The sequence below is a fragment of the Myxine glutinosa genome, chromosome 2 (assembly GCF_964187855.1).
Source record: "Myxine glutinosa chromosome 2, kmMyxGlut1.1, whole genome shotgun sequence".
In the NCBI taxonomy this organism is placed as follows: Eukaryota; Metazoa; Chordata; class Myxini; order Myxiniformes; family Myxinidae; genus Myxine; species Myxine glutinosa.
The window spans coordinates 13137630-13151939 of NC_136262.1; the positions used below are offsets into that span (position 1 = coordinate 13137630).

The 14310-nt window shown below is 44.9% G+C and overlaps 2 long non-coding RNA genes across 2 annotated transcripts in view; both read right to left on the reverse strand.

The window, feature by feature from the left end:
• Positions 1-9120, reverse strand: part of LOC137422668 (uncharacterized) — a 28479-nt gene extending 19359 nt beyond the window's left edge. The window contains exons 1-2 of the long non-coding RNA XR_010983572.2: positions 9089-9120; positions 3573-3621 (exon numbers count right to left, since the gene is read on the reverse strand). This is a non-coding gene — a long non-coding RNA (uncharacterized LOC137422668). The remainder of the gene's footprint in view (positions 1-3572; positions 3622-9088) is intronic.
• Positions 9121-9174: 54 nt separating this feature from the next.
• LOC137422667 (uncharacterized) lies at positions 9175-13627 on the reverse strand. The gene is made up of 3 exons (XR_010983571.1): positions 13565-13627; positions 10498-10546; positions 9175-9216 (listed from the first exon to the last, which is right to left on the reverse strand). It is a non-coding gene; the product is annotated as an uncharacterized LOC137422667 (long non-coding RNA).
• Between the last annotated feature and the right edge of the window lie 683 nt (positions 13628-14310).

Here is a 14310-nt window from a genome sequence, read left to right on the forward strand (position 1 = left end):
GCTCGATTGCATTGATATAAACGGACTCGTTGGGAAAGGCGCTTTATGAACCTATTGATCGGGAGGCACGCTTGTTTCAAAGGACTGCGCGGGGAGAGCTCGATTGCATTGTACGACCTCCTTTCGTAACGGACTGCGCAGGGAGCCATCGATTGTAACGCTATTGAGAGGACTGCGCCACGAGCCATTGTTAACCGACTGATCTGGGAGCGCTCCATTTGATACGGACATTGAGTGATCGGGAGAAAGAGAGCGTTTGGCACGCTATACGTACGCGGCATTCCAGCCCCTCGCATATGTAAGGTCCGGTCGCGCGCCAATGACACGCGAAGCTGCCTGCTGTTCTTCGCCCTCGGAACCGGAACCGGAGCCTGGACTGGAGTGGACCGGAGCCGGATCCCATCGCCTGGACCATCTGCTTGGACCTTCCTCCCCTACCAGCTACCATCCCGTGTGAGTGTGTATGTTTGTCCGGGGTTGTAAGCAAGACTGTATAGTTAAGATTGCCCTGTGTCCTTTTGCTCTTCTTCTTCTTGTATATTCCTTCCCTTTCCTCTTCTTTTTGGTTTGTAAATAAATTACCTTTGTTCTTCCTATACTCTGGTTTCCTCTTAGCCGATCGCTTTAGTCTTTTCTCGATTGAGTACCTGTGGCACGATTTCGGAACCGCTTTAATCGAGTGTAGTATTTGTTAACGGCCCGAGTCGCGGCTCGTTTCGCTCGGCGTATCCATTAACGCTGCGGCTCGGGTGGGAGTTATCTCCTCCCTTTACGGCCGGTGGTTGTACTTAGGTAATAAGACTAATTGGGCTTACAACCCTACTTACCACCGACCGGAAGTGACGTCATAGCTTCCAGGATTTGGGGATGGCCAGTTTAAAAGACAAGGGGATTAACCCCAATTTGATAAGGGGAGAGCCGACCCCCGAATCCGCAACAATATATATATATATATATATATATATATATATATATATATATATATATATATATATATATATATATACACAGACTTGGCATTTAATATGGAATATTTTTTTGGTGGGGGTGAACTTACTTTTCAAGATGACTTAGAACCAAAAGTTCATTGGAATTATGTTGAAATTATTCTAGATTTTGTTAATGTGACCTTTAAAAGAAACAAAAACCACATTTGACATTTCGAAGCAAATAAATTGATCCTTGAAAGTGATGGAAACTGATATCGAACTCAATTCACGGACAGTATTGTGTTAAACTTCTGTACGTTTTCCAGAAGTATCTCTTTATTTTGCACATTAGCCAAAGTTTTTTTTCAACAAAAACAAAAGCTAAATTATGACTGGGATTAAGGACAGTAAAATTACAGTTCAGTACTTCGTGTAACCCCCACGAGCATTCATGAGAGCACGTACACGTCGAGGTATGCTGTTCACGAGATTTGCCAAGGTTTGGACAGGAATCGCTTGCCATGCAGTGACAATAGTCTGCTGCAATTCACGCACAGAGGTAGGCTGCTGGTCCAAGTTGTCGATTTGACGCGTTAATTCTGCCCACTAGTTCTGTATCAGATTCATATCCGGGGACATGGCAGGCCACTCCATATGCTCTACACCACGGTCAGCAAGAAAGTGTTGGATCATGCGAGCATGATGAGGCCGTGCATTGTCATCTTGGAAGACAAAGTTTCCTCGAAAGGCTGCACGAGCAAATGGAAGCAATGTTTCTTCCAGAATGACCCTGTACTTGAACTGGTTCAGGTTTCCATTCAGAACAACCAGGTCAGTTTTGCCCCCTGCATGAAAAGCAGCCCAAACGGTCACCCCACCACCTCCAACTTGGACACTTGGCACTATACAATCTTCGTTGTGGGCTTCATGCACTTGTCTGCACACTCGGACACAGCCATCTTGACGATAGACCAGAAATCTAGACTCGTCACTGAAGGTCACGTGATTCCAGCGTCCTGGCTGCCATTGACGGTGCTCTCTGGCCCACTGCAATCGGCGCTGGCTGTGTTGTCTGGTCAGGCGTGGCTTTCTCAGGGGACGCCTGGCACGATAGCCTGCATGAACCAGTCGTTGGTTGACTAGCCTTCTGGATACAGGCACATTTGTCAGTTGCTGCCACTCAGCCCTAAGCCGATTAGCTGACTTGGTACGGCCATTGCAGACTAACCGGTGCAGCTGGCGATCATCTCTCCTTGTGTTTCTGCGTGGACGTCCTGGCCTCGGTATTGGAGTAGGGACACCCCTCTGAGCATTTCGTTTCAGGATCTTTGACACCTGACCTTGAGTGATGCCATACTGCCGAGCAATAGCACGCTGTTTCATGCCAGAATTTTGTAAAGCCACCACTCCATGACAAACAGCATCGTCAAGTTGACGGACCATCTCCAGAGGAAGCGGCAATAACTTTTGTAGACGTGCAGCAGTTGTTTTCCACTAATACAGAACGCAACAACCCTTATGTACCCGATTGTGAAGCCAATCGTCAAATGTACCTGTCCTTACATTTTGATCACGCCACCTGTGATATAATCATGTTATTGACTTCTTGCTGCGAAAGACAATCAGTGACATGGTTCTTTCAACAAAGACATCACTGAAGGGTAAAAGAAACTCACCAGATTGATATACTGAGTTCAGAAAGTAAACCCAAGTCAAGAAAAAAAAAAAATTCCATATTAAATGCCAAGTCTGTATATATATATATATATATATATATATATATATATATATGTGTATATATATATATATATATATATATATATATATATATATATATATGCTGTATTTGTGTGTGTGTTTGTGTGTGTGTATATATGTACGTGTGTGTGTGTGTGTGCACGCACATGCATTCACATGTTATATCTATGTGTAGATTACATAATTTGTGCATCTGATAAATTGCCAGTAACCATTTTGTAAGACTGAATGTGTAGCAACTAAATGAAGATGTCCAAATGTCACACATGTCCTTGCCCGTGGGATTCCCACGGTGACCCCACTAGTCATGTTGTATTCAACGTTTAGGCCTAGGCTTGGGCTGAAATGTTTTTTTTAACATGGCAAGCAGAACTCGCTGGTGGTAGCAGGGGGTGGAGGAGCGGAGTACCCCCAAATGCCCCCAGCCTATGGGCCTGTTATTAATTCCTTGCATTGTACCAGTTATTACAAGATATGATTTTTTTCCCATTGTAGTGAATGGTACCATCATCATCATCAACATCATCATGACTTTACAGCCGTTTCCATGCTTGCATGTGTAAGCCGTGATTCACCTTATGGCTGCTTCGCTAAAAGGCATATTGGAGGCATGTTCTTTGTGGCCGGTTGCCTTCCTGACGCCACCACAGAATCACCTGGGGACCTCGCCTTAGTCTAAAGAGACATACCTTGCAAGGCAGCATGGGGATTTGCAATCAGAGTTTCCTTCTCCTAGGTGGACTGCCAATCAAGGCTAAAAAGCTCCACCTATCCTGGTTGGATTGGCGAGTGTCACAGCAAGTCCTCACAATAGAGGGCAATGCACACCACACCTTTGGATATCAACCTACTCTGAGGTATATTACAACAAAGTATTTTTCTGACCTTTATAATTGTGGAATTCATCCTTGGTGCTTTCATGGTTGATTGTTGGCTGTGGAAAAAAAAAAGGGAAAAATTTTCATCAGTACAATTGTACACTTTAGGCAGCATTGGGCAAAACACAAAGAAACCAGAAGGCACTCGGTATAGTGCATACCTCCCCACCCCCCAAGGCTGAACAGTTTACATTTTGTGTCCCAATGATTAGGCCGGATTTTGATATGGACCTGAACCAAAATCAAATTGGCTTGTTCTTGTCAAATAACCAAGTCATCTACCAAGTTTTGTCATAACTCATCCACAACTTTTTGAAATATCATGCTGTTTGAAATGTATCGTTTTTGGCCCCATCTCTCAATGGTGAAGAATCACTTTAACAATTCGCAGATCGGGATCTGGAATCGGATCATCACCAAATTGATTCACTTATTTTTGTCACACACCCAATCTGTCCATCAAGTTAAGTCCGAATCCATCCATAACTTTTTAAGATATTGTGCGACATGTCGTTTTCTCTATCTCTTTCTCTCTTTTTCTTTCTTTCTCTTTCTCTATCTCGTTTTCCCTATCTCTCAATGGTGAAGAAAAAGAAAATTATAGTATCTGCATCTTCACCAAAATCTCATAATTCTGGCCTTGTCACACACCCAATCTCTCCACCAAAAATAGTCCGAATCTGTCCACAGAATTTGGAGATATCACATTTACAAACAAACAAACAAACAAAGACAGACAGACAGACAGACAGATAAGGCTGAAAATACAACCTTCATCCACCTTCGGTGACAGAGGTAATAAATAGCACCGCAAAGTGGGCGTAACCCCTCAGCCCATGCATGGTGGAAACCAATTTCAAGATGGCAGCCGTGGCGGCCATATTGAAAATTACAGCGTGCCCATTTTCGAAAGGCACCTTCCTCTACTCAACCCCAACACACACTGCAAACATGGATTTAATCGGACAAGCCCTTCTGCTCGAAATTGACGGAAACCAATTTCAAGATGGCTGCCGAGGCGGCCATATTGAAAATCGCAGCGTGCCCATTTTCGATAGGAACCTTCCTCTACTCAACCCCAACACACACTGCAAAAATGGATTTAATCAGAAAAGCCGTTCTGCTTGAAATTGACGGAAACCAATTTCAGGATGGCTGCCATGGTGGCCCTATTGAAAATCGCAGCGCGCCCATGAACCTTCCTCGACTCAACCCCAACACACACTGCAAAACATGGATTTCATCCGACAAGCCGTTCTCCTTGAAATTGACGGAAACCAAAAGTTGACGGATGCCCGGACGGGACGACAATACCCTTTAGCCCAGGGGTTCCCTAACTGGGGTGCATGAACCCCCAGGGGGTGCGTGAGTCCATCCCAGGGGGTTCGTGAGACGTTTCTGAAAGTCAAAACTAGAGTACTTTTTGTTGAAATAAAATCTGATATATCATATAATTTATATCAACATCATATTTTTTTATTTTTTTTTCACAGATTCAGACCGCAATCCATGATGTCTAAGAAGCGCAAATACGATGATTCGTACATCAAGTGGGGGTTCATGAAGTTTGTGGAGAAGGATGGGACTGAACGTCCGCAATGCGTTCTGTGTTACAAAGTGCTGGCTGGCGGAGGCGTCGATGAAGCCATCGAAGCTAAAAGCCCACCTCGCCAGCACCCATCCGACTCATCAGAACGACTCTGAAGACGTGTTCCGAAGCAAGAAAGCTCGCTTCATGGCGAAGGGTAGCTTGACTCGGCACGGGTTCCAACCGTCGACGAAGCCTATCCTTGAAGCCTCCTACGAAGTAGCACTCCTCATTGCAAAAGACAAAAAGGCTCATACGATTGGCGAAACGCTTGTAAAGCCCTGCGGCGTGGTGATGGCGAACTTGGTTTGCGGACCCGAGGAGGCCAAGAAACTCAAGAGTGTTCCCCTGTGCAACAACACCATCAAGCGCAGAATTGAAGACATGTCAAAGGATATTGTGGCTCAGGTCACACAAGAACTCCGGGAATCGCGCTGCCGTTTCAGCTTGCAACTTGACGAATCCACCGATGTAGCGAGCTGCAGTCAATTGCTGGTTTTTGCACGCTACTTGGCGGGATTTGCTGTGAAGGAAGAGTTCCTGTTCTGTTCTCCTCTCAAAACAACAACCAAATCAGTGGACATTATGAATATCGTGAACCATTTCATGGAAGAAAACGGCATCAAGTGGACGAAGCTCGGATCGTTGTGTACGGATGGGGCCCCGGCGATGATGGGAAAGCGATCCGGGTTCGTTGCGCTGGTGAAAGACAAGTGCCCCGACGTCATCATGACACACTGTGTGCTCCATCGCCACGCCCTTGCGACCAAGACGCTCCCCAAGGAGCTCGGTGATGTAATGGCTATCGTTGTCACAGCAGTGAACTTCATCCGCGCTCGGGCTCTCAACCACCGCCTCTTCCAGGTCTTCTGTGAAGACATCGGTGCTGCATACACTCATCTTCTGTACACACCGAGGTGCGTTGGCTATCCTGGGGCCAAATTCTGAACCGCGTCCTCCAGCTGCGTCAGGAGATTGAAAATTTCCTGCCTGAGAAAGGCAACGACTTGGCGGACTACTTCGGCGACCCTGTCTTCGTCGCGAGGCTTGCGTACATCAGCGACATTTTCGGGCACCTTAACGCTCTCAACATATCACTTCAAGGGAGCAGCCTCACGATCGTCGAAGCAGCGGAACGGATCAACTCGCTTCGAGAAAAGCTGCGGCTTTGGAGCAACCGCGTGGAGAAGCGGTCATTCGTCAACTTCCCGGAGCTCGCTCAAATCCTCGCGGATGACGACGCTCAGAATGATTTCTGCTCCACGCTTGTCGTCGACATCAAGGGTCATCTGAAGTCTCTGTCTGACAGTTTTGATGGATACTTTCCGAATCTGTCGGTCAATCCGTGGATACAGGATCCTTTCACGATTCTAATTGACGACATCGACGACGACAACGAGCTCAAGGATGATCTGATCGAGCTGAAGGCCTCTGGCTGCCTGAAGATGCAGTTCTCCACCGTCGCCAGTCCCTCGGAGTTTTGGACAAGCAACTACGAGGCCTTCCCCAATCTAGCGGCGAAAGCGCTCCGAATGACACTGCCTTTCGTCACGACCTACCTCTGCGAAGCCGGGTTCTCCGCGTTGGTCGTCATGAAAACAAAGCGGCGGGCACGCCTTGACGTCGGCCCCGACATGAGGGTGGCCCTCTCCAAGACAGCTCTGAGGATCAAACGCCTCGTGGAGGAAAAACAGGAGCATCCATCTCATCGTGTGTGATGGGTGATCGATGCGTGATACAATTCGTGATCTGATCTTGAAGTTTCCGAATAAATATTTGTTCATCTCTTCTTTTTTTTCATTACAATATTACACTATGAACTTGATCTTTTACGAAGCACTGTTATGCGTATTATAGTATAATAATAACTCAGATCGTGTCTCGAAAGGTTGGGGGTTCGTGGACACCTCTGACATCCACAGGGGGTTCGTGGGGGGATAAAGTTAGGGAAACACTGCTTTAGCCCAATTTGGGCTGAAGGGTGAAAACTGGTTCTCTGAATTGTAGATAGACAAGCTTGTGAGTTTTTAGCAAGATTCCTCAAGCCACATCAGCCTCTATTTTCCACATGTATTCCTCACAATCCCTTTATCCCCTCCTTCAACTCATTCGTCTCTATCTCCACCACCACAGGTGAATGGAAGTTATATTTTCACCTCTGTCTGTTTGTTACTTGCAAAATTTAAATTTTTTCAAGTATATTGGTCGGTTACGTTTGTTGTTCTGTCTGTCTGTTTGTTTGTTTGTTTGTTTGTTTGTTTGTCACCGGCCTACAGGTCACAATTTTCAACCGATATTCACGAAACTTCACCAAATGGTAGAGTTGGTCAATAGCAAGACGCCTATTGTTTTTGGGGTCAACAGGTCAAAAGGTCAACATAGGCCAAAGGTCACCAACTTTGCTAAATTTCTAAAATCCTCAATTTTCATCCGATTGACTTAATTTGAAGATCACTTGCATATCTGGTCACTGAATTCAACCACCAAGTATTTTTGAGGTCAACATCGGCCAAATGGTCAACATAGGCCAATATTTCTAAAATCCTCAATTTTCATCCAAATTGATTTGAAATTTGAAGAGGACTTGCACATCTGGTCACTGAATTCAACCACAAATTATATTTTCGGTGAACATAGGCCAAAAGGTCAACATAGGCCAAAAGGTCAACATAGGCCAAATTTCTAAAATCCTCAATTTTCATCCAATTGACTTGAAATTTGAAGAGGACCTGCATATCTGGCCACTGAATTCAACCACCAAGTATATTTGAGGTCAACATAGGCCAAAAGGTCAACATGGGCCACATTTCTAAAATTCTCAATTTTCATCTGATTGACTTAAAATATGAAGAGGACTTGCATATCTGGTCACTGAATTCAACCACAAATTATATTTTAGGTGAACATAGGCCAAAAGGTCAACATAGGCCAAAAGGTCAACATGGGCTAAATTTCTAAAATCCTCATTTTTCATCTGAAAAATCGTCACTTTTCATCCTGTTGACCCGAGCTTTGATCAAGATTGTAAATTTTTATCTTCATGAAATGGACAATTTGCTGTATCAATGGAAAACTTTTGGGGGGTGGGGGAGGGCGGATTTTGCAAGTATCGTGCTACGCATGACGTCTTCTTGTTTGTTTGTTTGTCAATCACCTACAGGTCAGAATCCGAAACCGATCGTCATGAAACTTCACCAAGTTGTGGAGGTCTTCACAATTGAGAAGCCTATTGATTTTGAGGTCAAAATGTCACCTGGAGGTCAAATTTCTGAAATCGCCATTTTAAATCTGATTGACTTGAAAATTGAACAGCATTTGTATATTGAGTCACTAAATTGGAAAACAAACTATATTTGAGGTCAAAAGGTCAAAGGTCAACTCAAGGTCAAACTTCCAAAATCATCAATTTTCATCTGAAAAACCGTCAGCTTTCATTCGATTGACTTGAAAATTTAACAGCATTTGCAGAGTGCCTCACTGAATTGAGAAACCAACTATTTGAGGTCAAAAGGTCAAAGGTCAACTCAAGGTGAAACATCTAAAATCATCAATTTTCATATTAAAATCGTCACTTTTCACCCTATTAACCCGAGCTTTGAACAAGATCGTCAATTTTAATCTTGATGAAATGGACATTTTGATGGATCAATGGCATCCTTTTTCCAGGGGAGGGGAGGGGGAGTAATTTTGCAAGTATCGTGCTCTGCATGACGTCTTCTTGTTACCTGCCGGAAAAGATTCCGGCAAGTATGTTGATCGGTTGGTTTGTCTGTTTGTTTGTGCGCAGCACTACGTCTACATCGTTGCACATGGAATCGCCAAACTTTACACACATATTTGGTTAAATTTGGTTTTGGTTTTGGTTTTGGTTTTGGTTTTTGGTTTTGGTTAAACTAATAAATTAGTTAATTGCTGGTGGAAAGGAAAATATTCACCGTCATTGGATGAAGCTCTTTTTGATCAGCCGGGCTGGTCAACTCTTCAGCAATCTCCACTGCACTGCTGCTCGTTCCATTGGTGCAGATCTGCTCTTTTGCAGAGACGTCATCTGTATGGTTTTCCCCTGGAGATAAAAATAAACAAGGGTCTATTAAACAATATTAATATAAGAACTAATATTAATATTTAATGTTTTAGTCTCTGGTAAAAACTAATATTAATTATACGTGATAGGCGACAGGGAGTAATCTACACACCTGGTCTAGTCTGTTCTGCCTCAGATGCCAGTCTGGATAATGTTTGACTTCTGTCTGAAACTACAAGTATCAGGGGTAGGCTACGAGTATCAGACAACTTTGGCACCACCCCTGAAGCGGTGCCTAAAGAGGCGACGTCAAAGGTGCGGGTGCTTGGTTCGGTTCTCTGTGCAGAGTAGTGTCCAGAAGTCCAAAGTGGGAAGCACACAGTGGCTCAAAAATGACTCCCTTTGTTGGGTCAAACTGCTCAAGGTTGGGCAAAGGCTTACATTTAAAACACCTTGGACCACATGCCACATCAGCCCTTAAAAAATCTAAGCAACTTCTCTGACCAATACTCAAAAATTGCCCAGATTTGGAGACTTGGCAAAATCATTTCCCTCCTGAAGCCAAACAAAGATCCCACTACAGCAGCCTCCTAAAGACCTATCACATTACTTTGCACACCCTCCAAAGTTACAGAACACCCAATACTTACACTCACAAACCCACACATATCACTCTCACACACCCAACATGGATTCAGACTAAACTACTCCACCACCACTCTCCTCACAAACCTCACACAAAACACCTTGGATGGCTTAAACAGCAGAAAACCACCAAAACACTATTCTCACGACAATAGACATCAGCAAAAAAATTTGAGGCCCTCCCAAAACTCTTACCCACAAACAAAATACTCAACACAAACATGCACAACACCAAACGCTGGCTTGCCAACTATCTATCATGCAGACAGTCATAGGACAACTATTGGAGAGGCTTCTTCTCGGTGGTTGTACCCCCCAACGCAAGTCGGGGGCCAAATCTTCCCCATTCTTCCCCGCTGCCCAGATTCATCAGGGCAGCACGGTCATGGTCAGAGAGCCGATCGGTCCCCATTGACTGGCCCTTTCCCTCTCGTCTCTTCCCTTTCTTACTTCTCTCCCTTCCTTCTCTCTCTCTAATCTGTCGTGGCCCTGAATCGGTGAGAGCGGGGGTACACCATCCTGGATGTGGGGAATATATCTGGGTCGTTCCTGGGAGATCGATGGGGCTAATGAACAATTACTTCAAATCCTGATGTGGACTTCTCTCCAAAATGCTTGCATTGTGAAATTAAACCTCTGAAAAATTCCAAATAACAACATTAAACTTTTTCTTACGTTTCTTGTCTGAAGAGTCTGCTTCTTTTGACAAAGGTATCAATGGAAGCTGCAGATGAACACACACAATGCCAATTAGAATAATGATAATATTGTGATGTTTGTTAAATCAAAGCTATACATACACCTCTTGCAACTCGACATCCACTGCTGAGCCCTGAAGAACATCAACGCATTCCCAAGTACTTCGTTTCATTATATTGTGCATGGAAGACAGGAAACGTAAGGTATGGGTAAATCATAAAGAGATGGTGGTGGTGGAGTTGTTGGTGGTGGTTCATATCACAGGTAGGCCTGTGATATTCTAAAGCCCAAACATACTTGTTATTTTTCGGATTTTTTTGTGTGCATCATTGGGGCTTGCGGAAGCGATAGAGCAGATTGGAAGGGAACAAAATGGAAATGCAGATAAAAGCAGAGTATAAGTGAGAGTGAGTTCAAAGGAAGGGGGAGAAGGACACAGGGGTGAACAAGCTACAGAAGCTGAATGAAACACAGCAGGAAGAGGAATCGGGAAGCGGGAAGGAAACAGAAAAGAACAAACCAATCAACAACTTACAAACATCAACAACAACAGGCATTTTAAGGCCATTTTCCCTGCGAGAATGGGGGTTAGCCTTGCAGGCCCCATGACAATCTTCTCCATTTTGTCCTATTTTCTGCATCTCTCCTTGTTAACCCCCTTGCCCGCATTTCTTCTTCCACCATCTTTAGCCAAGTCTTTCTCGGTCTTCCCCGTCCTCTACTTCCTTCTGCATTCATTTCCATCATTCTTCTCAACCAGTCACTTTCATCCTCCTCAACACATGACCAAACCATCTCAACCTGTTTCTCTTCACAGCATCCATCACAGGCTCCATTCCCATCATCTTTCGCAATTCATCATTTGTCTTCCTCTCTCTCTTAATGATACGACACACATCCACCGAACCATTCGCATTTCCACCCTTTCCAGCCTTCGTTGCTGCTCTACGTTCATTACCCATGTCTCGCTCCCATAAATCATAACACTTCTCAAACATGCAGCATACACCTTTCCCTTCAGCTTCAACGACACTCCCCTCCTCGTCAGCACGCCACTCGATTCCCGAAACCTCTTCCATGCACATCTCAATCTAGCAACTGTTGCCGAGTCTGATCCACCTTCTCCATTCAACGTGTCTCCGAGGTAATAAAATGGTTTCACACCTTCCAGCTTCACGCCGTCTCCAAGATCCAACTCAACATTTCCTCCATCTGCAGCTCTCTCTGTGCACACCTTACTCTTGAATGTAGCTGCCACACTGGTTAATGGCCCTCTCAGACCACTACATTTTTGATGAACCCAATCTGCACACATTGTACATTGAATGGAGTTCACTCCGACACCCTTCCTGCACACAGCACATGGCCACTTCCCAGTTCTTTCCACCTCACCACATGCTTTACCACTTGCCATCACCTTCGTTTTTCCGATATTCACCTTCAGACCTTTTGTCTCCATACATTCCTTCCACTTGTTCATCTTCTCCTTCAGTCCATCCATACTTTCCGCAATCAACACCAGATCATCTGCATACAACAACTCCGACGGTAAACCCTCCTTTACATTCCGAGCCAGCACCTCCATCACAGCTACAAATAGTAGTGGACTTAGTACTTACCCCTGATGCACTCCCAACTTCACCTCAAACTCACCACTGTTCCCGTCCTTCGTCCTTGCAGCTGTGCACGCTTCCTCGTAGATTGCCATCACGACTTATCAACCATTCCTCCACTCCTAACTTCCTCAATGCCCATGTCACTACTTCACGTGCAACCCTATCGAATGCTTTCTCCAGATCAACAAACCCAAAAAACAACTTCTTCTGCTTCTCCTGCAACTGCCTCACAATAAAGAGCGCGTCTGTTGTTCCTCTTCCTGGCATAAACCCAAACTGCATTTCGTCGATCTTCACTTTCTTCCGTATCCTCCTCTCCAACACCCTTTCCAATACCTTCATTCCATGTTCGAATAACTTTATTGCTCGATACGAGCCACACTCCAGAGGGTCACTTTTTTTTTTCTTTGTATACTGAATCGAGGCTCGTGAAAGAGCTGACATTTACTTCACAAACAAATCAACCAGAAAAAACAAAATATATAAAAAGAGGGAGCGGAAGGCAAGAGAAGGGGAAGCACACAAACACTTGAGAGCACACAACATTTAAGAGCAGGGAGATGTGTGGGAGGGAGAGGGCTTGGGGGGAGGAGGCGTGGGAACGGGGGGGGGGGGGGGGGGGAGAAGTATAAAACACAACGACACCAAGTACTTCCAGGACAGAAGTTGGTATTTCAAAAAAGTGGAATTGGGGTGAAATTAGCGGGGAAAGAAAAGATCAAGGTTTTGGATGGGGGAAGATAGATGGTGGTGAACGGCTGTTTTAAAGACCTGGAGGGTGGAGTGGAATTGAAGAGAGTGAGGGAGTTTGTTCCAGAGGCGGGAGAAAAGAGGAATGAAGGAGTGAAGGTGAGCAGAGAGTCTTGATTTTGGCAGTTTAACCATAAGAGGGTTGCAGGCAGATCTTGTGCGACCTGTAGGAATATTTGCTGGACAGATCCCAGAGAGAGCTGGGGGGGCAAGGCCAGAGAGGAGTCGGTAGAAGACGGAAAGACCACCAACTTCACCTTCTTCACCTGGTGAAGACTGTAGGTGGTCGGAGAAGATGAGAGGAGGGAGGGGAAGCGGTGAGAGTGAGAAGGGGTGGGGTGTGCGGAGGCTTAGGATTGAGTGGATGAGGGAGGGAAAGAGTGGATGGGGTAGGAGGAGACAAGGGGAGGGGTGGAAAGAGGCAGGGGAGGGGTGCGAGGAGGCAGGGGAGAGACAAGATAAGGAAGGGAAATGGGTGAGAGGAGGGGCCGGGTACCATTGCTATTTTTCAAAAAAACTATCCCATTTAATTTATTCTCTCCACAAGTGTCACGTGTAAATCCCAATATGGAGCCTCACAAGGCAGAAGTTCATCCAATTATACTTGAACATACGTCCAAGAGTGCAAAGAGAAACCACATTCTGTTCGTACACAAAGCAAATAATAAATGGAATACCTGTCTTCCTTTACTGCAGGTGATGCCACTTGAATCCAACTCAATCTTCGAGCTGCCAGTATTTTCCAACAGCTTTACAGAAGCCGATTCATTTACGGATGCGTCCACATGCTTTTGTAATAATACAGCCTCACCGACAAGGCATTTTGGAGAAGCACGCTGTTGGAACATTTCAACATGATCAAAGTGGTGTAGAAACCAAGCAATTGTTGTTCTCCTCCTTTTCTCTATATAAAGGGTGAGGTCTGATGGCACAAGCTTCGACCTTGCCTTTTTTATCTTTTGGATACGAAGTCAAGGCTTGTGTAAGAGCCAACACATGTATAATATAATAAAGGGACCAGGAGCCAAGACGGAGGAGGGGGGAAATAGGGAAGCACAACAACAGTAGGGAACATGGACATCAGGAGATCTGTGGAGAGGGCTGGGACGGGGTGCACAGGATAAACAAGATGGACACCACAGAAAAGAATCCAAACTGATGGTTAGAGATCACGCTGTTTGAAAAAGGAATGACAACATCAGCACCAATGATGGATTGCAGGACTTTTCTCATCATTGGAAGTATCTAGGTTGGCTCCCCTGCCTCACATCTTTAGTAGGGGAGCTCCCAATAGAGTTCGTGACCATTTTCCCGTGATCAAGGTTTGAAGGTTGATTTTGAAAGATAAAAATATATATAAAAAAATAAGCTTGGGTATCTTTTTTTAAAATGCGGGCTAACTCAGCCAGAGGACAAAATCCAA